This window comes from Aulonocara stuartgranti (genome assembly GCF_965226115.1).
Source record: "Aulonocara stuartgranti genome assembly, chromosome: 23".
Taxonomy (NCBI): Eukaryota; Metazoa; Chordata; class Actinopteri; order Cichliformes; family Cichlidae; genus Aulonocara; species Aulonocara stuartgranti.
In genome coordinates this window covers 26,763,373-26,789,929 of record NC_138958.1, presented here as the reverse complement: position 1 = coordinate 26,789,929, position 26,557 = coordinate 26,763,373, and the positions used below count along the sequence as shown (strand labels likewise).

Below are 26,557 nucleotides of genomic sequence, written 5' to 3'. Positions count from 1 at the left end.
ATGTAAAATGTATAGAAGTCCATTACTGTATATAGTAACTACTAAGTCTAATATATCCTAGTAAGCTATAGTACTTTTTCCTTTGGGAAGGCACCATCTGTGCAGTCTGCAGTTCTGTTGAAGAAAGATGTTGAATCTATTTAATTATTCTTGAAAAATAATTAATTTCTGTGCATTTTTTTCACACTGCATCAAATTAAAGTTGACTTCATCGATTAAGCATCATGAGGTGGTGGGTGGTTCCCTATTTTTATTTTTTTTTTCGCTGGGAGTTTTAGAGCCCTATTAGTTAGGTTGCTTACTCTTTAAAATACCAGAATAGGGAGGACGGAGTAGGTTTAAGTTTATTAGATTCATCAGTATTGCTGAACTATGAAACATTTTGGGTGCAGTGTATTTTTTGCATACAGGTATAACAGAATAGCTTTAGTGGTTTTGATTTTTTTATAAACTTGAGTATGAACTTATACAAAAAGCAGCAAAATATAAAAAAACCAAAAACAAAACAGTTTTATTGATTAAAAACACACTATATCGGATTCATATCGGTATCAGCAGATATCCAAATTTATGATATCGGTATCGGACATAAAGTGGTATCGTGCCATCTCTAATATTTATATTAGATTAATACTGCAAATATCAGAGTTAAAAGCACAATCAGCTTTATTGACCAAGTATATCACCTGAGGCCGAAGCATCTAAACCCCTCAGTAGCAACATTATGTGGGTCATGAACACATTTTTCTATTTATGAAACAGAGCTTCTGTGTTTCTTTGAAAAGTAACACACCTAACAGAGTTGGGGAAGTTCTCAAAAAATGCCAAGGGACACACTATAATTTCTGAAACATCTGAAGAGCTGAGTAAAACCTCCATCTCCTCAACAATCCTGTGTTTTATACCTGCAAGTGAAGCGTTTTCCTTCTTGTAAAAAGAAAGAAAAAAGGTTGTATAAATAATTCGATTTCTGCATATCAAGGCGATGAAAGAGTAGGTAAACTCATTGCTATTAATCCCAGAGTCTCTGCAAGTGCGCAACTGACGGTGCTTTTAAAGAGTCTTTAAAGCAGTTTCACTCACATCTCTGGGGAACTTTAAAGTCACATCAACCGCTGCTTTTATGAGCCCTTCTCAGAACAAAAACGGATGACATTGAACGCGCTAAGATCCAATATTCTCAGAGATGAGTGTACATAAAGACCAATGCTCATCCGCGTCTGCTTATTTGCTCTTACAAGTATTAGTTTTTGTATTAGATTCCCACGCTCAATATGGGCTCGTTTTGAAGTTAAATTCCCCACTTTTTAGAAGCAACAAAAGTTGGAACAAAAGCACAGGGGTGATTATTATTATTATTTTTTTCCTCCCCTACTCAGATCCGCAGAGTTCATTAGCTCTCTCATAATGTGCCGATGTGGCGATAAAAAATGTGAGCCAACAAAAAGCGCAGAGCCTTTTTCTGACACGCCATTAAACTGTGATGCATTACCGTCGCTGGGAGTACTCCGTCTAAGTTTTTCCAGTTGAAAGGTCAATGTGTAGACATGACAGCGCTGCGAAATGGTGTGCTGTACATTTTCTGATTCCCCCTGTAGTTAATATCTGTCATTTTGAGCAAAGGTGGAGACGTCTGATGAATAAAAGGAGCACAAGTGTACTTCCTCATGCCACTGTGGAAGGAGGGTTTGGGTTAGCCATCTTTAATTGACATAACCTGTTTATCTGTAATAGTCCTTGAGCTCCTGTAACCTCACAATAAAACAGCCCGCTCATTTTTCTAGTCTTTTATCTGCAAAACCGAGTTGTTATCACAATATATGAAGCGTCGGCCAGTATCTTCCATCATGACTACTTCTAATGGCTTTTAAAGTAGTTACCTGCGAAGTCCTGACATTTATTACGATCATTTTCGAGGACCGACACGGCACAAAGGTCTGCTTGCTATCAGGAGGCGACATCATTATGAATTATTGTTTGCGGCCAAGGTAGAAAATTGTACTTTGTGGCTCAGTTTCCCCCGTGATAAATCAAACAGTCACTTTTCACATCTCGGACTCTCAAAGCTGCTGAGCGTAGGACTTTTCTGCCCCCACCTCTCTCTCCACTCACTATTTACCCGTTTTTTTTCCTCATTTCTCTACCGCCGTGAAAAAGCCTTCTGCAGGTTGCTTGCTGCTACTGCTACTTTCTGCAGATCTTTGCTCATTCCTGATTATTTGAGACGTTTTAAATGTTTATCCTAATAGCCAGGAAAGGAAAAAATACACAGGCGACAGGAAAATAACTAGACAAAGAGAGGCCGTATTTGTCAGGCGCTATCTGATGGCTGTTAACACGCTTCCTGGACTGTCTGTCAGCTTCGAGAGAATGAGAGGTGAAGCAGCACAACTTTATCCACTGGCTACATCTCCTCTGCTAAAGTAATCCTCTGTGTGGCGGCGGCGAGATAAGGCCTGCACACTCGCTCACAGCCTCAGTGAAGCAGAGTCCGAGTCCGGGTAAAGTGAGGTGATCATTGCTCACCGGGAGGAGCTGGAATCTCTGGGTAGTACACTGATCTTCTGTCAGAGCCAGGGTCACAGAGACGGGGAAAGAGAGATGGACCGGAGAGGAAGAAGAACAGGGTTAAGAGAATTGCTTGGCAAAGTGTTATCTTAGGACTTTTCAGTGTAATTTGCACCAGGAAGACTTGTGTTGCAAGTTGTTAAGAATTGATTATGCTGTGAGAGTGGGTTGGTTGTTACTGCTGAGACTTATGACTCATTACCAAACTGTAGGACTTAATATTACTTATAGCTGTAAAAATACAGGGCAAAATGAAGAGCCAGTGGTGGTTTATATACTAATAGTCAAGTCTAATGGAAACCAACGTAATAATCACATTAAATTCATCTGTAACTCGGTACTATAAGTGAATACTGTGTTACAGTAGTGTGCAAAACTCTGGAAACAACCCTCATTTCTTTATATGTTGCAAGGAAAATAGGAAACATTTGCAAACATTCATGTAAATATAGTATATAGGGCAAAAAAACAAGTGTTTGTTCAATTCTTACCTGCTTGAAAGTCAAAGTGTGACCACCTTTATTCTTCAGCACAGTCTGAACTCTCTTAGGCAGCTTTCTTCTCATTTCTTTAAGCAGTCTTGAGAGAATAGTTCTCCAGGCTTCTTAAGGGACATTCAAAGTTCTTCTTTAGATGTTTCTGCCTTTTGTTCTGTTCAAGATGACCCAACACTGCTTCAAGAATGTTGAGGTCTGGGCTCAGGGAGGCTGATCCATGGCTGATAGTGTTCCACTGTGTGTTTTTCTGTCCGGGTATGATTTTACTGCATTGGCAGTGTGTTTGGGACCATTGACATGATAAAAATAATGCTGTTGACAATCAGATGCTTTCCAGATTGTAATACATGGTTGATATCAGAATCTGACGGTACTTTTCTGTGTACACAATTTCATCAATTTTGACAAGATGAAATTGTCTCCACCATGAAAGAGCCTCCACCGTCTATACAGATGGCTGTAGACACTCACTGTTGGACCTCTCTCCTTACCTTCTCTGTACCGTATTTTTCAGACCATAAGGCGCACTGTTGACAAACGGGTCTGTTTTCATACATAAGGTGCACCGGATTATAAAGCGCATTAAAACAAACAAAAACAACAAAACAGTCAGATAAGTCAAACTTTACTCAACTCATTCCTCTTGCTTCCTCCACTTCCGTACCATTGATTCATTAATGTTGAATTCTCTGGTAGCTGCTCTATAAACGATGTCCAGCCAATGGCCTGGAAAGTGGCCGGACAGGCCGAGGACGTGCAGGCCAGACAGGACGTGCAGTAACAAAACAAATTTCCCACGGGTGGGACTAATAAAGGTTATCTTATCTTACATTAATGACTAACCTCATATTGTGGCTGGATTATCTCAGTTGTTCTCCCCTACTGACCCATATGGAAAAGAAATAGTAAAAACTTATATGTGATTACTCATGAAAGTGGCCACTTTCTCATTACTTTCATACATTGTTTTAGTAAGTATCCAAAACATACAAGTTTCATTATATAATTTTTCAAGGGATCTTATATCTGTTTTCACTCTTATATGCTTTTCATACAAGTTTCACACAAGACAGATACAAACTTTATAAGATTTATATATATCTTTTCCATATGGGGAAGTTTGGTCCATTTACAGCAATTTTCCATGCGATTGCATTTGTCAAAAAAACAACAACATCGGGAACTTTTATCAAGTGGAAAAAAGTTTGTGTGCATTCTCCAGGTTCAATGTGTTGTGCTTTGGTATGTTAACATAGCTGCATCACTAGCACAGCATTATATACCATCTAGCCCAACTTCAGTAACCCTACAAACGTCACTATTGTGTAGTTTTCTGTCTTTATTCATGTTGGAAGTGATAGCAGAGCTGTACGTTTTATTTTTTTTTCCCAGAAATCTCTCAGTCAGAACATGATATATCATGTTTAGGTAACTAGTGAAACTAGCGAGCTAACTTGCTGCTAACTTTCTCCTAACTTCTAACTCCGATAAATTTAATAAATTCTGTTTTCATGGATGCCTGGATAATGAGGCGATTGTGGCTCAAGAGTTGGGAGTTTGCCTTGTAATCGGAAGGTTGCTGGTTCGAGCCCCGGCTTGGACAGTATCGGTCGTTGTGTCCTTGGGCAAGACGCTTTATCCGTTGCCTACTGGTGGTGGTCAGAGGGCCCGGTGGCGCCAGTGTTTAGCAGCCTCGCCTCTGTCAGTGCGCCCCAGGGTGGCTGTGGCTACAACGTAGCTTGCCATCACCAGTGTGTGAATGGGTGGATGACTGGATGTGTAAAGCGCTTTGGGGTCCTTAGGGACTAGTAAAAGCGCTATACAAATACAGGTCATTTACCATTTAAGCTTAATTGTTACACCTGGTAAAGCAGCAAAGCGGATCATTTTATTAAAGATGAAAGAATTTAGAAAGGCTTTAACTCTCAGTGATGCCGCAGTGTTCGTGTGACTTTAGGACCTGAAGCGAACAGTTTTGGGCCCACTGAGTTATGCTAAAATAGCTGTGTCGCTAGCGATCACTATCACAGCATTATATACCAGCTAGTCCAACTTCAGTAGCCCTACAAACATCACTGCTGTGTAGTTTTCTGTCTTCATTCATGTTGGAAGTGATAGCAGAGCTGTACATTTTACTTTTGCCCAGAAACCTCTCAGTCAGAACATGGTATATCATTTTTAGGTAACTAGCGAAACAAGCGAGCTAACTTTCTGCTAACTTCTTGCTAACTTATAACTCCGTTAAATTTAATAAATTCTGTTTTCATGGATGCCTGAATGTTAAACGTAATTGTTACACCTGGTAAAGCAGCAATCATTTTATTAAAGATGAAAGAATTTACACAGTATTCGTTTGGGACCTGACGCGGACGGAGTTTTGGACCCAGATTACTATGAGCCGCGAGGCTCCTGACTACGGTAGCCATAACGCTCAGACAATGCATCAAGCGGTGCGGCTTCGTAGCTTAGCAAAGTCCTACTAAAACAAACATTTTTTGAGCGCCATGTACCACAAAAAAAATAAAAATAAAAAAATAAAATCGGTTCGAGGTCAGTAAACACAGCCAGAATTCATAGATAAGGCGCATTGCCGATTTTTGAGAAAATTAAAGGATTTTAAGTGCACCTTATAGTGCGGAAAAACGGTACACACTGATGATGATTTGAGGCAAAAATTTAAATTTTGACTTCATTCCCCTACTAGATTTATTATGACTGATCTTCTTTAATTCTTTAATCTCCCTGTTTCCCTTCCTGAAGAATGGCTTGCGACCATTTCTGATGAGGTTTCAGTGAACAGTAGGTCAGATTCTCAGGAAATAGAGAAAATTTGTGTTGGTCTTTTCACACTTGACGACTGTTTGTAGACGTGCCAGTGTCTTCCATGCAAACTACAGGTGACCACAACAACCTCCCAGTGACAAAAGCAATCACAAGGAAGTTTTTTGGTGCAGCACGATATATCTTTTTGCAACCAATTTCACTTGGTGATACCCAGCCTCCACTTGCAACTGGTTAAGTAAACATGTTTACATAGTGACTGGTGGTTGTCACAAGGCACTTGTTCTCTGGGTCTGCATGACTGAAGTCTTTAAACAACTCGCAAAACTAGAAGGGTGTGCTTGTTATGTGATTATGGGAACTAGGCAACACTACACATCTCAATTATTGATTGACTGATTATTTTGGAGCTCTAATGTTTAATTTTTATCCTGTCGTTTTTGATTAAATGGATTATATTATTTTTGCGACCAATAATGATATTTATTTCAATTTAAAGTCTTCCTATTATATTTTTAATGTGTTGTTTTTACTGTGATTTTTCTTTCTCTTTGCTTTGTGCGCGTTTCATTTAATTTTATTTTTTTTATCTTGCTCTTTATCTCTTTAGATGTGTATTTTTCATATACTAGGATTTGCTTTGACACTGGAAAGCACACTGGACTAACTGCTGTTGTTTGTAAATGTGCTATATGAATAGCCGTGACTTTACTTGAGAAAGATGGAGGAGGAAAAATGGGAAGACGAGGCGGCAACACAGAGGAAAACAGATTAAAAAGAACAAGTGTGGAAAGACAAAAGAACAAATGAAGACAGGAGAAGAGAAAAGCAAAATAAAGGGGGTGAAAGAGGAAAACTGAAAGCAGAGGGGGCCAAATTAGAGCTGAAAAGAGGAGAAAGTAGGAAAAAAGATGGATTGTGTGTGTTGCGTGGAGAGAGAGGAGGGAGGGAAACTAATTGCTACATACTCTTCTTCTTCCAATAAGGAAGAAAGAGTTGAGCTGTAACAAGAGAAGAAGAGGGAGAAACATGTAAAACTGGGATTGAGTTTGCAGGAAGCAGAGAGAAAAATGACAAAAAAAAGGGGGGGGGGGCGAGGTGGGGAGAAAGCTTGGAGTAAGGAAATTAAAAAACTGAAGAAATAGAGGGAAAAAGGTAAGTTGGAGGAGTAAATACACAGGAAAAGTGAGACAGGAGGGGAGGCCTATTCCTCTAGACTCACTACAAAGAAGGTAATTAACAATAACAAAAACCTTGCTTCCCTCACCTACTTCAAATAGACCGCCGCGGGTTCCTGCACAGCTTTACCTTGATGTTCTGCAGCAAGCCAGCGCCCGTGGTGACGAGTTTTACCTTCTTGTGCATTCTGATCACTCCGCCGCTCTCCAGCCCGATTAGGTGGATTAATATTAATGACTTGGCAGTTTTCTCTCTGCTGATCAGAGCTCTCGGTTGACTGGTTCCCAGCGTGGCGCCACACCTTGCTGTAGGTGACTGTCAGGTTTGATTACGCCCAGATTAAGGGCTCTCTTTCCCGCTGCCGTTGTTCGACATACCCAGATAAGCTGCATAAGCGCCAGACGATTATTCACTGTCGGAAAGCATCGAGAGGTGAGACTGTGAGGTTTGACAGCGCAGGAGATTGGCTTGCACTGTAAAAAGTGTCCGGCCAGTTTTAATTACAGAAAGAACCAGGTGAAGCTGAAAGTAACGGGGAAGTCGCCTTTTGCGGTTTAAAAGATGCCACAAGCGTTTCTTTTTTAGTTTATTTTTAGATTGAAGCGCTTTACCATGAACCAGTCGTTGTACACTCCAGGTGTTCCTACTTGAAACAACACTGTCATGGAACGGCCGTGTGCAGGTAGGAACGGTAGTAGGAGGACCCAAAGTGCAGACACTCGGAGGTGGAAAGTAACTCAAACAGTAACAAATTTGCAAATAAACTTACACAGACAGAACACACAGCAAGAAGCAGGTAGATCACAACACAGACAGATGAAAACACAGGGCTTATATACACAGAGGGAGCAATCAGGGAAGGAGTAACAGGAGGGAAACACAGCTGGGGCAAATCAGGCCTAACGAAACAGGGGAAGCAAAACCAGATACATTAACATAAGACATGGGCCTTCAAAGTAAAACAGGAAACATAACACAGACTGAACGTTGTCATGTTTAAATGATGCTCAGTTGGTAGTAATGGGCCCAAAGTGTGCAAAAAAATATGCCCCATACCATTAGACCACGAGTCTAAACCATTGATACAAGGCAGGATGCTCTTATGTTGTTTATGCCAAATTCTGGCACTACCATCTGGATATTGCAGCAGAAATTGAGACTCTGTCTCTAAAGTCTGGTGAGTCAGTGTAAAGCCTCAGGTTTCTGTTCTTAGTTGACAGGTATGGCACCTGGTGTGGTCTTCTGCTGCGGTTGAGATGCTTTTCTGCATACCTCGGTTGTAACGAGTGGTTGTTTGAGTTGCTGATTCCTTATCAGCATTACGCAGTCTGCCCAGTCTCTTCTGACCTCTGGCACCAACAACCATGCCACAATTAAATTCACTAAAATCACATCTTCATGTCTAAATGCACTGCGTGGCACCAAGTGATTCGTTGATTAAATAGTTTTGTTAACAAATAGTTAACAGGTGTAACTGCTAAAGTGGCCCATGGGTGTATATTGTAGTGGAGCATTACAGCTTTTTTTAAGTGCTGATTGCACCAAAAAGAAGAATAGAACCCGCCAAAATAAGTAATAATGATAATAATAATTTTAAAAAACAAAACAAAACTGAGAACTCAACCAAATCTAATCTGAAAGAATGAAACCCCACAGCATTGCCACAGAAAAAGCCTGTAATGTGATAGGCCTGCGCAGTTGGTGCAGAGATGGATGGAGCAGCAAGGCTGAAAGGTGCCTTGAAAGGTAAAAAAGCATATCCAGTGTTGAGGGTTGGATGAGGGGGCGCAGTGCATCCACACGTCGCCGTTACAGTCATCTGTAACACATTTAAGGCTGATTCAGCACTCCCAAGCTCCAGATAGTCTTTTTTTCTATTTTAACCTCCTTCACATTTGTGGATTTTCCGCCCAGGAGGGAAACATGAGCTGAATCAGAAGACGATGATCCATCTGTACCCTGGGTTAATCTACTGAAGACCAATATAATACTGCGTTGATTATGGATGCTCTCTCTTTCTTTCTGTGACTATTTCTTGTCTTGTACTTGCTCCTACTTAAAGTTGGTACCGCTTATCTGCCATTTAACAAAATTGAAAAACCAGATCATAACAGCTGCCAAAAAGTCCCCAAAAAAGCATAACAAAAATGATGTCCACACAAACGACATCCTACGTAGGTAGAAAAAATAAAGCCAAAGGCTTCAGTTCCTCTAATATCCACTTGATGCTGCCTCCAACATGTTAAAATGTCCAACTTTACAGCAGAAATGAACATCTTTACAGCCTGATAGCAAAAATGATTTTGGTCTCTTTGGATAGTTTCAACTCTCATAACAACAGTATTCTTGGCAAATGTTTTTGTAACTCATCCATTTGGATTTTGCTAAGCCTTAAAGTTGTCTTAACATGGGCATACCAGTTTTGATTGACATGAGGGACTAAACTGGACCTCTGGACCATATCCTTTTGGAATATTTTTAATGTAATTATCTGACAAATTATGATTTGTGTTTTTAGTCCCTTTGCCACAGCTGTATAAAATCAAGCACCTAACCATGCGGTTAGGTTTATTAATGAATAGTTTGTTCTACCCAAAGCCAGTTTCAGCTAACACTAACTTGGAAAACAGTGAAGTATCAAATGCAAGTCATGAGACGAGCATTACTGTCCTAAATTGAGGAGATGAAGTATTTGGGGGTCTTGTTTCTTGAGTGAGGGGAATGGGAGATTGACAGATGGACTGAAACCAATGTCTGCAGTTGATCTACTTGCAGCCATCAACTATGATCATGAACTCTGAGTAGTGACAAACAGAATAAAAACGCGCATTCAAGAGGCAGAGATGAACCTCTTCCAAAGGGTGGCTGGACTAAGTCAGATAGATTGAGGAGCTCGGTCATTCGGGAGAAGCTCAGAGTGAATCTTCCTACACATTGAAAGGAGCCAGTTGAGAAGTAGGCCCCCAGGATAGATTACGTCTCACGACCACGTACAGTTTTAGAGTGAGGTCACCGGGTGATGAGGTGCATACTCCGAGATAGTTGCCAACGTTCTGCTTGAATCATTGACTGCAGAGGTCCAAACCTCCTTTGAGATTAACATTAGCACAAAAACTGTGTGCTGTGAGCTTCATGGCATGTGTTTCCACAACTGAGCACCATCCTGCAGGTGTAATCTGTAGGTGTCAGTTAGTACTAATTGGCAAGCAGGTATCTGCCAATTAGTACTAAGCAGGTCTTTTCGTTGAACTTGTAATACTGATTTTATCCTGGGTTTTGTGTACATGTGTAATAACTAACAGAAAAATCCTGTTTTAATTTTAATCTCTGGGATTTTTTGCTGGTGTATTTCAAATGTCTTTTACTTAAATAAATCTTATCACCATCGCTGCTTAATCAGTATTTCTGCATAATTTGTTTTTGTTTATTTAACAGGGACTAAACATATAGTTAGTCAGGTAAGATGCAAGCATCAGAGCCCAATTTGCAGACCTTCTCCTTAGTTAGATTTCAGAAAGAGTGCTTAAATGAAAGATTTCAACAAACATCAAGATTTATTTATTTTTTCTTCTTAAATCTTATTCCAAGTTTGCAAAACCAAACCAAAATCTGAGACATATCACCTTCTGTGTGACAGGAAATAGCTGCCAATGGGAAAATGGCGCCGCTTCGTTACAGCACTTTGTTATAGATATGAGAATAATTTTTGAAAAACATCCCGGATTATTAACTTAATACCCATTTCTGAGAGGAATTACCTCCTGAGCCGGACCAGTAATCACACTAACGTTGTCGGGTTGTGTTGCGGCGGACCGGCGTTAATCATGTGCATCATCAAACCCGTGGCTCCTCTGAGAGCCAATCATGTATCAGATTGCTTTGGGAGCAAAGCAACAAGGCTATGCGAGCGAGGTGTCTGGCCACGGCGCCCGGCCTCATCTGTCTTCTTCTCAGCAGGGGGGTCTACCTGACCCCTAACCCCCGCAGAGAGCAGCAACATCCATCACGACATGTTAGGTAATACGGTTAACTACCTCCTTCCCCTGTCAGGACCTGCAGGGGACTGTGGGGCCTGTTTGTCTCCAGGTAGACAATCTTTCTTGCTGCCGTGTATGACAAAGACATTGGGTCATAATAAAGTGATCTGCAGGAGTCGCAGGTGAAAAATGAGCCTCTTCCATCATTGGGTGCTTTGCCAGTTTAGATGTTTTATCCTCCCTCTGAGTGTGTTGAGCTGCTGCTGTCATCTAACGTGTTAAATGGTCTGTCAGGTCTTTGTGAGAGGGAAAGCACACACAGAATGAAAAACCTGTCCTAGAAGTGATTTGTGACTTTATGTTTGTGCATGTAAAATTTTCAGTTTGATCAAATTGAAATAAAGATAAAAAAGAGGTCTGCTTGACAACAAATGAATTTACAATGTTACGTGACATATGTTCGTATGTCTGTTCCCTATCTCCTCCTATTTGTGTTAATACACTACATCTACGCTACATGCGTGTGTGCTTTGTTGATATTACGTGCATGTTATATTTAGGTTGTCATTTATGTTGTCATTACGTGTACGTTAGTTTCTTAGTAGTGATGTGCAAAGCATGAACGAATCGTTCAATACTCGAGAATCACTTTACTGACTCGTGAATCATGATTCACAAGCCCAACTGACTCATCCCTGTTGCTGTTATTAACTAATTCCATTAGTAGAAATATATCTAGCTTATAATTAAAATTGTGGGGAAAAAAACAACAGCCAGTTTCTTAACAAAAACATTGCTGCTCTGAACTGGAAGAAAAAACCCTGAGTAGTAAGCTCACATCAAGACAATAGCTTCTTAGTTCACAGTAGCATCGCTCTACTAGCAACACATTTGAGTTACTCATCCCCTCCCTTCCTGTGCTGAATCGTAGCGTCAACGAATCACTGGGGGTGTCCATATTCATAGGCTGCATCCTCCTGAGGTCGCATTTGTAGACCGATTACATCACAACGACGCGCCGAAGGCTGTCCAAATTCGTAGACTCCTCCGAATGCAGCCGATAAATGTGTCCTTCATTTCCCCAAATTTGAAGGATGGGTCGGGTGTGTCCTTCGTGGCCCACCATATCCCAGAATTCATAGTGCGGCCCAGCCAAACTCCAGTTTCCAGCAATGGTGGGCGCTACTAATTTTTAAAATTACTCTTAGTAATCTTTCTGGGTCACAAAATAAACTTTTAACATGTTTTCAGGTGAGAATGCAGCTGTGTAAACTTCAAATATCTGCTGGCTTTATCAAGATATCACATATTTGCAAAAGTGCTCTGACGTTTTCGGAGACGTCTGTTATCCACCAGCTCGATAAGTAGCCGGGAGCTCGAGGGTCACTAGAGCCGCCGAGAACGGCACAACTCCCGGCACATCATTTTCAGATCGCCTCGGTCTTTCGCTACACAGGTTAAAGGTAATATATAAGTCACTTAGACAACCTAAAAATGTTATTGTTTGGCTGAGATTAAAGTTATTAGATTAGATAAAACTTTATTAATCCCCCAGGCGGTTTTCACACAGCTGAATAAACATCAAACAGACAACTGATTAAACAGAAGTGTGAGATGGTCGAGAATTTACACCAGTGTCCTGTTATATTTTAGATAGCAAGGAGCAGACAGCTGAGTTCATTAAAGTCCACTGAGACAGCGGTGACGCTAATCAGAAGGCTAGACCGTCCAATTTCACAGCCGTTTACTTCCGGCCTACCCGACCTTCTGAGGACCCAGCCCACGTAGACCGCGAAGGGCGGGTCCTCAGGAGGATGCAGCCCATGAATTTGGACACGACTACTCACTCACTCACGCACCCCCCCTCACCCCTCCTGACTCACAGCTTCTTCTTCTTCTTGGTTGGCAACCAATGTTAAGGCACTTTACCGCCCCCCGGCTCACAGCTCAGTGGACATTTAGATGAGAAAATATATATTTGACACATTTGAGGAAAATGCTAATAAAATAAAATAACAATAAATAAAATAAATGTTCCCTTTATAAGTCTTAATTTTTTTGCTCTTTTTTGCTCTACAAAAATAGTTGTTTGTTTTTTTCAATCATCTTAGCAGTAGGATATACATGAAAAAAGAAACAAATTAAGTTTGAGTGAAAATGTAAATTTTTTGCACTCTCTGGCCAACTGACTCAGTGACTCAAATGACTTAAAAACCACAATTCATTTTGGTGAGTGACTCATTCAAACTCGATTCAGTAAAAATAATCGAATTTACCATCACTATTTCTTAGTAGTCGTAATGAGAGCCTTAGGATTTTGATTTTATCAATAGTAAAATTCATAATGGTAACATTAGGTAACATGGCTAGCATGACATTACTCATTGGTTCGTGAAATCCAATTTAAAATTTTTGTTGCCATTTCCTCCTTGGTTTTCATGTTAATTTCATGCGCAACACATGGTATGTTCATACAGTAGTGAATTGGTAATCACAAAAAAAGCCCCAACCTTAAGCATACTGCTATATGGTCAGTTTACTTAATTGTCTAAATTTAATTAGCCAGAAAAAAATAACCAACAAATTTCTGACGTTACTCATGTGAGAAACGAAACAAATGAAACTAATTTGTCTGTCATGTCGTGTATCTTAATGATACAAATGGGAACAGGTACTGTTGGTGTTCTAACAACATTTTTACTGAGTTATTGAAACCAGTAGTTCAAAAACTTATTTTCTGAGTTTTTTCTTGTAACATTTTGTCGTTCTTTTCTTGCAAATTTACCCAGCATTTTTAGAGTTAGCTATTTTTTTTCTCATAAATTCGCAAGATTGTTCCTTGTGATGTTCTTGGAATTTTTTTTAAATAGCATTTTTTTTAATTAACATTTTTACTTTTTAAATTAAGAAGCTTTTAGTAAGTTTACCAGTTGTTTCCATACATTTGCTAGTTTCTTTCTCATTCATTCGTTTAGCATTATCTATGTAAATGTTTTATTTTCTCTCATATATTCTGTCAGTTTTTTTTTAAATTTACCAATTATTTTCATAGAAATTTGCAGGTTTTTTTCACATAAATGTTCTATTCTTTTCCTCATAAATTCACACTTTTTGTCATAAATGTTGACCTTTTTTCCTTTTAAATTTACCTGTATTTTTTTTCTTTGGAAAATAGCCACTTTGTTGTGTTTTTTCTGGTTGTTGTGAAAATTCAGAACTGGAGGTCTTTGACAGCAGTTTTTCACTCATAGTGACTCAGATTAGCAAATTATTGCAGCTTGAAGGACAAAAACAACATATTGTCACCCAGTTCTGTAGGCTGTCCTCTAACTGGGAGTATATTTGCTTATTCGGCATGTCAGCTCATCTGTACAGAACAGGTCTGTGCAACTTATGGTGTCAAGAGCAAACGGAAGAGGTCATTTGAGGCTTAACTAATGTACTATTTAGTCACTTTGGCTTTTTGGGCTAATTGGAGACCTACTTTTAAAAACTTTTTTTTTTCACTGATTGTTTGTGTTCTGTCACCAGTGTTTGGTTAGTCACAAATCATCACTAGGTCTGAAGCTATCAGTGATCTCATTGATATTTTTCCCAGATAAACATATCTGCAGCGTGATGCTACAGTATGCACAGAGGACTTTAAATTGATTGTGTGCAGTTTCACTGGCTTAGCATCTGGCGCTCGTGATAATCCCCCTTCTGTACTGCATCAGTCGCACGTATTGATGAAGCACTCAGGGCTGTAGTACTACATTTACTCGGCACATTAGCCCATTACAGTTATGGGCAGGCGAGTAAGTAGAGACTCTTTACCTGAAGAGGGATCATTTGTGTGGAGAGAAGCTGTTAAGAAGCACGTGAAAACACAGGCTCAAATATTTATATTGATGTGGTGATGGATAGCCACGCATATATACTTAGATAAAATAAATGATTGTTTAAGGTTGCTTAAAAGCAGGCTAAAAGAGATTTGGGTGCTTAGCAGCATGGCAAAGCTTCTCTTTGTGCTTAATAATACTGTAAAGGCTTTCACTCTGTATAATTTACAGTAATTATTTGCAGTTCCTACATGTGGCCTATCACATTGAAAATCATCTTGGAAAGGTATATAAGCTATACGTTAAACACCACAAACATGTAAGTGATAATATGGAATTCCTTGTAATAAATCAGTGAAATTGGAAACCTGTTTCCAGACATTCACATTAAGCAAATGTTTACAATACCTACTTACACTCATAGTCCAGCCAGAAGGTTGGAGACTTGAAACACAATTTCCTGCATCAATAGCGACACAATTGCTGCGCGATGGAAATTTAATTCCAAAATGACATAGATTCTTGATAACCTTGCTTTTATCCAACCAGAATTGAACCAGTTGGTATCCAGTTGAGTCGAGCCGCCTGTTGCAGAAGTGCTTCACGGTTGAGTTCATCATCGATTGATTGCAACATGTTGGTAGTCTGTCTGCGGTTAAAAATTAGATAGCAATTATTTGCAAACCTTCACCGGCCAGTCTGAGAGTGGTTATGGGTAGTCAGAGTTGGACTGTGATTGTCTGGAGACAGGTTGCCTCCCAACTGTGCAATCGCCTTGTGATAGGAACTATTTGCCGATAGATTGAGGGTGCTGCACATTCAGGCTCTGGGCATTCAACTGGTTGCCCCAACTACTTGCAGACTTGCAATTTGTTGCTGAATGCAATAAAAATAAAATAGATAATTAATGCAATCACTTGGCAACCATATTTTTTTTTTCTAGTTGCAAAGAGGTTGCGGTTTACTGTGACAGAGTTATTAAATAATTTGTGAAACTAGCAACTGAGACCATAAACCTGCTAGGAAAGCCTTTGCTGGGGTATTAATGGTGGTAGAAGTTGACTTGTATCCAGCTGCCTTTCTCTTTTGCTTCTGGCTTTCTGCTAGAATGAAGGTTTAAGGCACCACAGCACCACCTTAACTCTTTCCTTCATTTTTCCTTCATTCTCTCCTGGCTGTGGCTCAAAAGATAGAGCAGGTCATAATCAGAAGGATGGTGGTTTGATCATCAGTCTGCATACCTGAGTATTATTATGTGTTTACTGCAGTGTGAATGTTAGATAGAATGCACTTAGATTTATGACCTGTTGTATGTGAGTGCTCATGAAGATTGGAAAAGAGCTGTAAAAGTTACTACTGTCTAGACCCCAACGCTTCCATCTTTGAAATACAAATATATAGTAAAATAAATTAATCTGAGTGGACCCATACATACTTTTATCAGCATATTTTTTTCATAGAGAAGTTGGACCTCACTGTATCCTGTATCCTAAAAAAAGGTTGAGTTTTTTTAATATCTCTAATTTCGTCTTTCAGAACAAACATCACTTAAAAAAGTGACCCTAGACGACCTCAGTTTCATCTTACGAACAGCATCTTCTCACTGATAACAGATAATTTTTTCCTGCGGCGCTCCTCTTCCTCCAGATAGATACATAGACTGTTTTGACCTTTTCAAATATTAAACACCATCATCTTTGCACAGATTTCTATAAATTGCCATTTTGATGCATGGTTATGTGCGCTCAGGGGCGTCTCGCACTGAAATGTTGTGGAAGCGCGCTCAGTCAGGGGAGTCTTTCCTGTTTGTTGTGTCAATAAACGGGCACCTAAGGCCCTTCAGGAATCTGACTAACACCACTTGATCTGTGGAGCGAAGACCATTAGGGGCAGGTATATTGATGGCATCGCACCACCGCGGCGCAGCTCTTCTAGCGTGAGGCAGCATCCATGCCAAGAGGACACTTGTTCGCTGTGTGTTTCCAATCACTCGCAGGCCGTGCCGAGACGCCTAATGGCCTTGCACTCGGCCTAACGGCGCATGCGCCACCGACGCAGCCTGCGTCCCATCGGGTGCAGTTCGGCGGCTCGGGGCAGATGGGATACAGGCGCCGGGAACAGAGAAATAGGGGGAGGATTCGAAGGGGGCAAGTGTATGCGCTGCTTCTGCCCATCCGTGCATTCGACATGCCATCCAGAGACCCCCTTTTGCGAACTGCCCACACTTCATTAGGATGCCAGGATAATGGCCAACAAGCACGCGCCGTGACACCCCATTTCCTGTGCACTGAGTTCTCCAACCACGACAGATGTCGGCAGTCCTGCCACCGCCGCCGCTACCAGGGGCCCCTCCACTTCCTGTCTGCTTGGCCGCGCCACCGTCCCACCGCCAGTGGGAAGACGGGGCAGCCGGGACAATCGTAGACAGGAGGAAAAAAAAAGAAAGTGCACTGCTGCCAGCTCTTAATGAAAGGGAGATGCTGTGTGTCGTTTTTTGTTGTGTTTTAGCAGATAGTTTTCAAATCTCCCTTTTGGAGTTAATAGCTGATTTGCTATTCACGCGCCTGGGATTACAACACAGCAAAGGATCATTATGCTTCGCCCCCCACACCCCCGTCTCGCCGCCGCCACCCCTTCAAAATCCAAATGATGTATCTGTAGACAAAACATAAACAGATGTTTCAGTGGCTGTTAGGTGTCCTCACCGGGGATGTGGACAAGCAGGAGGAGAAGGAGGAGGCGGAGAAGGGGGTGATCAGTCGACATGTGTGGGGACAATGCCGCTTTAAAAGGTGTTATTATGGTTTTCGTGGCGTGTGCACCGGTAATGACGGCGGGGCCGGATTTTAGAGTGCTGTCACATCGGGAGAGAGGGAGCAGGGGCCGCGGACCGAGGCTAATGGAGGCAAAACAACCTCCAGCTCCTGCCCCTGCTGTCCAAAAATCGGCTTTTAGAGGGAAAAACAGGCCACCTCTCGGCGCTCGCGCAACACGATACATCAATACAAGAAGCAATTTAACCCCCCCCCCTCCTCCTCATTTTAATATGCATCCTAAAAAAAATAAAAATACAACCTCTCCTCTTCCTCCTCCCTCCTCTTCAGAGTTTTGAACCCCAACCAGATTTCAGCAGCACGGGGTTGGTTTTTTTCCTTTGGGGGGGGGGGGTGTTGAGGATGCAGGAGGAAATTGTTGTACATTTCCTGACAAATTGAGTTAAACGGACATTAAGTAGGGCTTTAAGAAAACAAATGGTCGTCTTTATCACAGGTGGACACTGATGGCTTAATGGGGGCCTGTGAGCTGATCGTATCACCGCCTAATGGCTTGACAGGATGCATTAAGGTTTTTGTGTAAAGAACCGGGCGAGCGGGGGCCAGGCGGGATGGCGAAAATGCAGACCTGTCAAGTGCTGCGTGTGTGCCCCCTCACTCCTCCTCACCCTCCTTTTTTTCTGTGTGTGCAGGGAAGCAGATGTTTGTGTATATACGGTGGACTGGCAGAGGGAGGCCGGCAGCAGATGCCTGTACCGGTGCCAAGGTTCAGGATTGTACAGACGGTACATGTTCAGCGAGAGAAAGCTGCCCTCCCTCTGCCATAGGTGCCCCCCACCCCAGCTGAACGCCACCCCCTCCCCCTCCTGCTGCTTAACCACCACACAGTCCGACCCCTTTTATTTATTCATCTATTTGTTGAATTATTTACTCATTCCATCGTTTGTATGGCCATTTAACGACCCGCCCGGAGGCACGGGAGACGATGGAGCGTTTACTTTGGGGACAGATGACCATTTGCTTCATTTATTGGGGAAAATAAAAACAAATGCTCGAACACTATGGGCCTTTATGGTGTGTGCTAAAGAGGTGAAGAGCCCCGGCCCAAATTATGACCCTCAGTTGTATTAATGAAATCCCCCCGAATTACAGTCCAAACCGCTGCTATGACTGGATATTTAATAGGAAATAACCAAAAATCAGAGAGGAGGGACACCTCTTTAGTCAGTTTTGGTGACTTTAAATGAATATTTCAACTCGATACATTAAAAACACTAAAGAAGTGTCCTCTTTCTCTCAGTTTCTTTAAAAACACTTTAAGATTTTGCATTTTTACGTGTTATTTCGTGAACTGTAACTCATTATCAGTCTGAGTACAGCATGTTATTCATATCTGGATGTTATCAGCTCCATTTAATGTCCACATATCAGCTGTTATCCATCCCATACATCTTGCCATTAGGAGCCTTCCTCTACCTATTAGCCTATCAATTTGCACACTCTCACCCTTAACCCAGACTAACCACGATGCCAGTGTCAGATTAACAAAGAACAACACATCATTTAAATCTGGTGACCTGATTGCTTCCATTTTCATACCCAGATCTGGGTTGAAGAGGGCAATGGTCTCAGGAGAGACGTCAAGGCCTCCTTCTCAGTCACCACCTCTTCCAGCTCTTCTGTGGGGACACTGAGGTGCTCCCAGGGACTACCTCGGGGTCTCCTTACAAAATCAAATTAAAAAGCTTTTGTAATTATTTCTTGTAACCACCCTTTCAGGGCCTTACCTATGTCCTATGTTCTCTGATGCACTCATGTCTGATCATGTCCAGCCTGGTCACTCCAAACCAAAATCTTAACATCATCAACTTTACATCCATCACACTCATCTCCACCCACTGCAACCTGCTGCACTGTCTTCTGCACTCTCATTACATTGGACGGTTGACCCCAGGTATTTAAACTCACCTCTTTGAACACCTTCCCGATTAGTTTATGGGCTCATTCACTCGTTTTGGGCCTTATTGTTATTTTGTTCCTAAGGAGGACGTAGTATACTCTCTATGTGAGATGCTGTAGATATCTAATGTTCTTTGAATAAGTGCATACAAATCTCCATTATATCCTAGTTCACGCAGCTCTGTGGTTTATCTGGTGAGGTTTTTCTGACAAGCTTGATGCTTAAATGTAACCTAACAGCATGTGAAAAGGTAGGAAAGTCCAAAAAACGCTAGTGTTGATTGTATTACACAACTACAGCCTCCTAATGTGGACTTTTGTTGCCCTTTTTAACCTGGAAAAACACCATGTGTGGCTTCCTGTAAGAAGGGTAGATCAGCTTGGATTGAATCAGGTGATGAACTAGCTGACAGTAACTGGAGGAGGCCTCATATCAACTGATAGCAGCCATTTAAAGCGTATAGAGGCAGCTCCTTTATTTGAAAGTATTTATGGTTTTTAGGGAGAACATAATATAAATCAAGCACGCTGGAATAAAGCTTTTGTTCGGGTCTGGCGTTCACCTTCACCCACACAAGCATCTTCCACTGCGGCAAGGTTCATCTCGTCTCCTTATTCTTTTGTTATTATCATCTATTGAATGAAAGCACCAAAGTGTCAGAGCAATAAAAAGAACACCTCAGCCTTTCATTACGAGACGCTCCTGCACGTGTTAAGGTGGCGATGCGTTTTGTCGACACTGATAATCCCTCTGAGCGCCTCTTGCTCGCTCTTACACGCCATTTCCCAACACGGCGGAGGATCACAGCCTCTCCTCAGACGCCTCCCTGTAGTTTTGACTTGAAGGAGGAACTTTCTTTTTTTCCTTCTCTGCCTTCCCTCCCCTCGTCTTCCTCTTCCTCTCCCCCTCCCGTCCTTCACTCATTTTGCTTCCCTGCTTTGGAAGGAGAGCGAAGGTACAGCTTGTTTTATTAACATCAAAAGCGCCTGTGGGAGACGGTGGTGATCAAATTCCCCTCTAATTAAAATGAACCTTGGTTGAGAATGTTGCGCTGTTTAATATGTACAGAATGGTGCTGATTGCACAAAGCGGCTCCTCCTTTTGTTGGCGCAGATAATGCGGGCCCCTTCGAGACGCCGACGTGGGCGGAATGAGCGTACCTAGCGCATCCTCTCAATATGGGTGATGTCCTCATCGCAGCGTGATGTGAGTCTGATGTCAAATCGGGCCGGTGAAGCCTGAGCCTCACCTCGCCTTTAATTTGCAGGGTGATTGATGGACCTGGAGGCAATGTTGCAGAGCGATCAACTCTCGTCTAAGGTTGCCTCCTCGCCCTTTTACTGAGCCAGTGCTGCTTGGCAGCCTTCCCCTTGTCCTTCGCTCCCAGGATGCTTCCAGAGTTTCAGAGAGTTCAAGTTCACTTTGCACTTTGTTCTTGTCTTGTGATGTGAACATCGCCACAACGGGTGAAGTTGTACTCCTGAAAGCTTTGTGTCGTTTGAGCTCAAAGACTAGGCGTGCCGTTGTCTGAATTCAGGAGTAGGCCGCGTGTTTTAGAGAGCATTAAAAGAACAAAACTAATCTACAGGAGGTCGGGAAAGGCTGGCCATCCTCTAGAATTTCAAGTGATGGCTTGAGGAGCTGTCATTTCCTGTTGTCGTGCTGACATTCTGAATGTTTGAACTCCGCTACGGACAACAGAAATCGAGCACTGAAAAGGCCACAGAGTCAACAGATCCGCTGAACTCTGTGCCAAACCACATGTGACGGCTAAGTTAATCTGATTGTAGGTGATGTCATCCAAACTCAGAAAAGCAAAGAGGTTAAAAATCCATATCATTTCAGCTCCAGTAAAATGATCAGTGTGGCTGTTCTGTCAGGTGTTTCAATGAAAATATTCATGGAAACGAGGATTTACAAGTTTAGCAGTAGGCTAACTAGGTAGCTACAATCTAGAGGTGATATCAGAATCAGAATACTTTATTGATTCTGAATGATATAGCACATTATGACTGACTTCTCTGATTAGAAATGAGTGCCTCAGAGGGAGAGCTCAGGTTCAGCAGTTTGTAGACAAAGCAAGGCTGAGATGGTTATATGTATGTATACTGGACAAAGGGTGATTAAGATGGGGATGCCAGGCAGGAGGAAAAGAGGAAAACCTCCAAGAAGGTTCATGGATGTAGTGAAGGAGCACATATTGAGGGTTGGAGGATGCTAGAGATAGGGTGAGATGGATGCCTGATGATCCGCTATGCCGGACTCTAAAGGGAACAGCTCAAAGAAGAAGATACACGTTTAGACTTCTCGAGCTTGCCTACATTTAGCCCAGGGTCAGCATAAATTTCATATGTTCATGTTCATGAACACAAACTGAGATGCTTTTTTACGACTTACTGTAATATTTCTATAGGAAGTATATTTTGCATCTTCATCCCGTCTGTTGTCCAGATTCTGAAGCTGGCACGTGGCACCATGGTAACTGAGAAAACTGAGTTGGAAACTGAGTCGAAAAAGTGGCAGTCACTTTGTTTTAACCTAAACCATGATGCCTTTTCTAAACTTAAAGAAGTAGTTTTAAAGGTGTTTATAATGTTTCTGTTATGTGGAAGACTCAAACTCAGTCTGTGGTATAAGCTAGGACACAATACGTTTCCGTGTCAACCTCTCAAACACCCAGATTGGGACATTTTCACTGGAAAGTATTAATTTTGTGTCCAGTCACACAGTAGATTAGAGGTCAGTCGCACAAATTTCCATGATGCAAGACTGCAAGCTGCTTTGCAACCCAGTTCCTGCTTTTCATGCATAAAACTCAATCTTTGTCATGCTTTCTGCTCTTGATGTCTGCTTTGCTCTGTGCTGGGGTCTTTCTGCTCTTCAACCCCTAAACAGGACAGAGCCAACCACCCAGATATTTTGACTAAAGCAGCCCTGCCTGAACAGTACTATGAGTATGAAACCAGTTTGATGATAAGTCTTGCAATCCTCTCTGCATCATTAATTAGGAGTCGTCATCATGACATCATACAGTCCTGCTCAACTGTGGAGATTTTGATCTCTAAGTCGGTTCTTGCTTGTCCATTAAAGTCAGTAATTGTGATGAGTCACTTCGGGTCTCAGGGAGTTTCTTCTACGCCTGCAGTTTGCTCTACGTTCACACAGTTTAGCCGCTCCTTGTGACAAGAAAGTTAGATTTTTTTTGGACTGAATATCGATGCTCCTTCATCTTTCTGGACGTCACCTCCTGCTCAGGGGCTTAAGATTCAAGTTTGGGGCTCTAGTTATGATGGTGCAGGGTTTGCAAAGGGGTGAGACGAGGGATACAAATTCAATTTAGGTGTTGCTGCCGATCAATGACAGCAATCCAACCTTGATCTCAGGTTATGAATACCTGAGCAGATGTTGCATGTGACGCATACAGATGACGCGCACAACAAGTCAAAGAAATCCAACTCCTGGTTTGGAGATTTAGTTGCAAAGCATCGAATTAAAGTATTTTGTTATGTAAAGTTAAAGGCACAGCGTGGCCTTTGACCCTTACACTGGCAACAAAAAACACAAGAGGGGACACTGAGAGTATATATATACATGTATGTATATAGATATATATCTGTGATATGCAGGTTGCTGTCAACCGATATTGATCAATCATCTGATCATTGGCACACATATCAAGGTTAATTATTCCAACAAGTACAACAAACAAATTTCCCACGTGTGGGACTAATAAAGGTTATCTTATCTTAAGTAACAGAAAATGATTCTACTTTCTGGGCAAGTCCTTGTTTATAAGTGAAAAAAAAAAGTTACAACTAGGCCCGAGAGTTAGAAACAAGTCTAAAAAACATGAACTGATAGGAATACCAATATAATCTGACAGATGTTTACTTTACCCACATCATTTTAGGCACCATTTTCGCGACTGGTATGATCGAAAGCCTTAGAGGACTCTGACAAGCATGTAAACACACACACATGGTGATTTACACAATTTGAGGTCAGAATTATTTGAATTTTTAAACATAATTAGCCTGAAAACTCCACTAGAACCTCCACAGACACCTTCATCTGGTGTTTACATTGGTTTTTTTTGTTTTCTTTTGTTTTCTTTCTTTTGTTTACAGAAAGACAAATAATTAAAGGTGCCACACAACTTTCAAAAAAAAAAAATGTACAGAAAAAAGTGTAATAGAGGAAAAAGCAACACCAATGACAGTCTGATGTGTTAGTGTTTACAAACTAAGACCCACATGGAAATCTACCGTGACAACTGAGGCAATACTAATCTGCAGCATAGACTGTAAATAAAAGATGGACAGGTGTTCAACTCACTGGTTGAACACCTGCTCCAAAGCTTCAAAGTTAGCATTCTGGGCACCTCTAAGTTGGTTTACTGGATCCAAAAGTGGCCACATGTGGACTTGAAGGTACTGCACTGAGTTATCAGCTAGTGCTACCCACCACATGGCCCTCACCAGATCAGGGTTGGCATCCATGTGGCATGGGTTCCAAGCCCTTATATGCTAAAGTAAGTGTCTTCCTCCACGCTTTGTGCCTGCTGAGGTCTTGGTTGGATTGCTCTTCGTCAGGGTCCTCCCCTTTGACCTTACTGCCATGGCTAACTCTACCAGGAGCATAAACACTAGACTGCATTCCTCCTGGGATTTCAGGACCACACAAGCTTCTCCTACACAACAATTAGCACACACTATTAAAATGCTGGACTTTTTCGCACTTTAAAGTACAAAACTTTTTCGAAGCCACAATTGGAGCCAGAATCGACCGTCCCTAACCCTAACCGGTTGAGTGCTACCATTATTTGACAGATATTACTATCACTACTGTTAAAATTGTCCAGAATGCACCAACACCACGAACATGGTCATAAGGTCCAGTTAAGTGACAATCAAAATCAATCAAAGCCACACCAAGAACAAAGTCCACTCCATGTAGTGCTGTAAGAAGAGCAGATTAACTACAGAGACTCTACTGTAATGTGGGACATTTTTTGGATGTGGAGTTTTGGAGCCAGCCTCTGCTAGACACTGGAGGAGCTGCAGTTTTTGGCATTTACCAGGCCCTAGAGGCCCACATAGAGGTCAATCCACAGCACCTGGGCTCCGTTGCACGAGGAAAATTCAGTGGCTTGCTCTAAAATCCAGAAGGCTATAGACTCAAAGGGATCCATCGTGAAACCGCAGAGAATTTTAATGTCAGAAACCAGCAGCACAGCTATCCAAGACACAGATTGGACATTCTGTATTTGATTAGAAATGAAGGATAATTTCCAGGTCATCTAGAATCATTCTGGAAGAAAACTCTTTGTTTGTGTTTGTGAACATTTGTTAAATGTGCAGCACATAATCGGCACACATTCAGCCTGAGTGGATTCCTGCAGCCTCAAATCCAGGCTTTGCTTTTTCTTTTTTTCTTTTTTTTTTTACAGCCGTCCCACCCTGCTGTCAGACTCTGGAGCAGGTAGCCTGCACTCCATTAAACAAACACTGTGGCCCCTCACTTTTATTTGACATTTTATTTGGCTGTGACAAACGAGCAGCAGTTGGATTATAACATAATTTGTCTCCTCTTTATTACCGGCACAAAGGACACCATTCATTAATTATTCTGCCGTTGCCGCTCAACACTAACTGGAAAGGTCCCTCTTTGGACAGATGGCGAGGACAATGTTATTTATATCAATCAGTCCAAAATGTTCAGCGAGGATTACTATTCCTTGGACTGCTTTGATTTATGTCTCTGCACCTCACCCCATACCCAACCTCACCGGCTCCTGCAGGGACACTTTAATCGAATGGGAATTGAAAACAGACTCGCGAGGCAGCAGTGTGTTTCGCCATGTTTATTTATACATTTCCCTTTTCTGGTTTTTTGCAGCACAAGTCTTCTAAACTAAACTAGCCTTTCTGTGGTTTCTTATCAGGGAAGAGGTACTTTTAACCTGCACAGACTCAGCGAATCCATCACTAGTACCTGCATGGGGATGAATAGCAGCTGTAGGTAAGTGCTTTTTATTTATGCAGAGGCGTTTGTTTATTTTAAAAGATATTAAAATGCCTGTCACAAAACATTAATTCAATTTAAATATGATTGACATCCAGGGCCATACTAACTAAATTCAGGGCCCTAAATGGCCCCCGCACCCACCACACCCGAATCTGGAAAGAAACAAGGAAAAAAAGAAACCCAAAAAACAGGATACAGTAAATTTACAAAGTTATTGTTGAATTAATGCAGAAATGCCTGAGATTGCAGTTGCTTTAATAGAACCGCTACCTCTCTGCTATGCTTCACATTTGCTAAATAATAGCTTTTCATGTAGCGCTGGTGCCTTTTGGACATTTTAATGTATTTTACATTTAATATGTTATGATTAATAATTAATTAATATTAATTGTAGTGAAGGTAATTGTGCTAATAGAAAGTCCAAGAAGTCTGAGTTCCAGTTTTACTGAGCGCTTTTTCTTTGGACATCTGGAAACTGCAGTTCCTCTAACAGTCACTTGAAGCTGCTTCCAAAAGTGACGTGATCCCCACAAATCCCCATTTTAAAATGTTCACATTTACAGTAGAAATAAATAAGTTTGCAAACTGTTGTTGTAAATGTTTTTGGCCTTTACAGCTAAATTTATGACAGTTGTACTGTGGGTCGATTTTGTTAAAGATTAAAGTTAAGTGCGTAGCCTGGTCATGGAAACTAATGGATGCTAACCAGACTTAGCATCCCACCATTTCTTCCAAATATAGTTACTTCTGAAAAAGATTTTTTGGTGGCAGCCAAAATGCTAAATAGATCTGACTTTGTTACATGAGTGATAAAAGAGATAAGATAAACCTTTATTAGTCGCACATGTGGGACATTTGTTGGTCACAGCAGAAAGTGGATAGTACAGTAAGTTAAGAGCAGCAAAAATTAAGAAAAAAACAACTATACAAAACAGAATAAAATAAAATACTATATACAGTAGAATAAAGTACT

At 41.4% G+C, this 26,557-nt stretch overlaps 1 long non-coding RNA gene across 2 annotated transcripts in view; it reads left to right on the top strand.

Annotated features, from left to right (window-relative positions):
* The window catches only part of LOC309700062, a 94,138-nt gene that overhangs the window by 8,246 nt on the left and 59,335 nt on the right, over window positions 1–26,557 (top strand). For both annotated transcript variants that reach the window (XR_014274562.1, XR_014274563.1), the window contains one exon: window positions 25,502–25,578. This is a non-coding gene — a long non-coding RNA (uncharacterized lncRNA). The remainder of the gene's footprint in view (window positions 1–25,501; window positions 25,579–26,557) is intronic.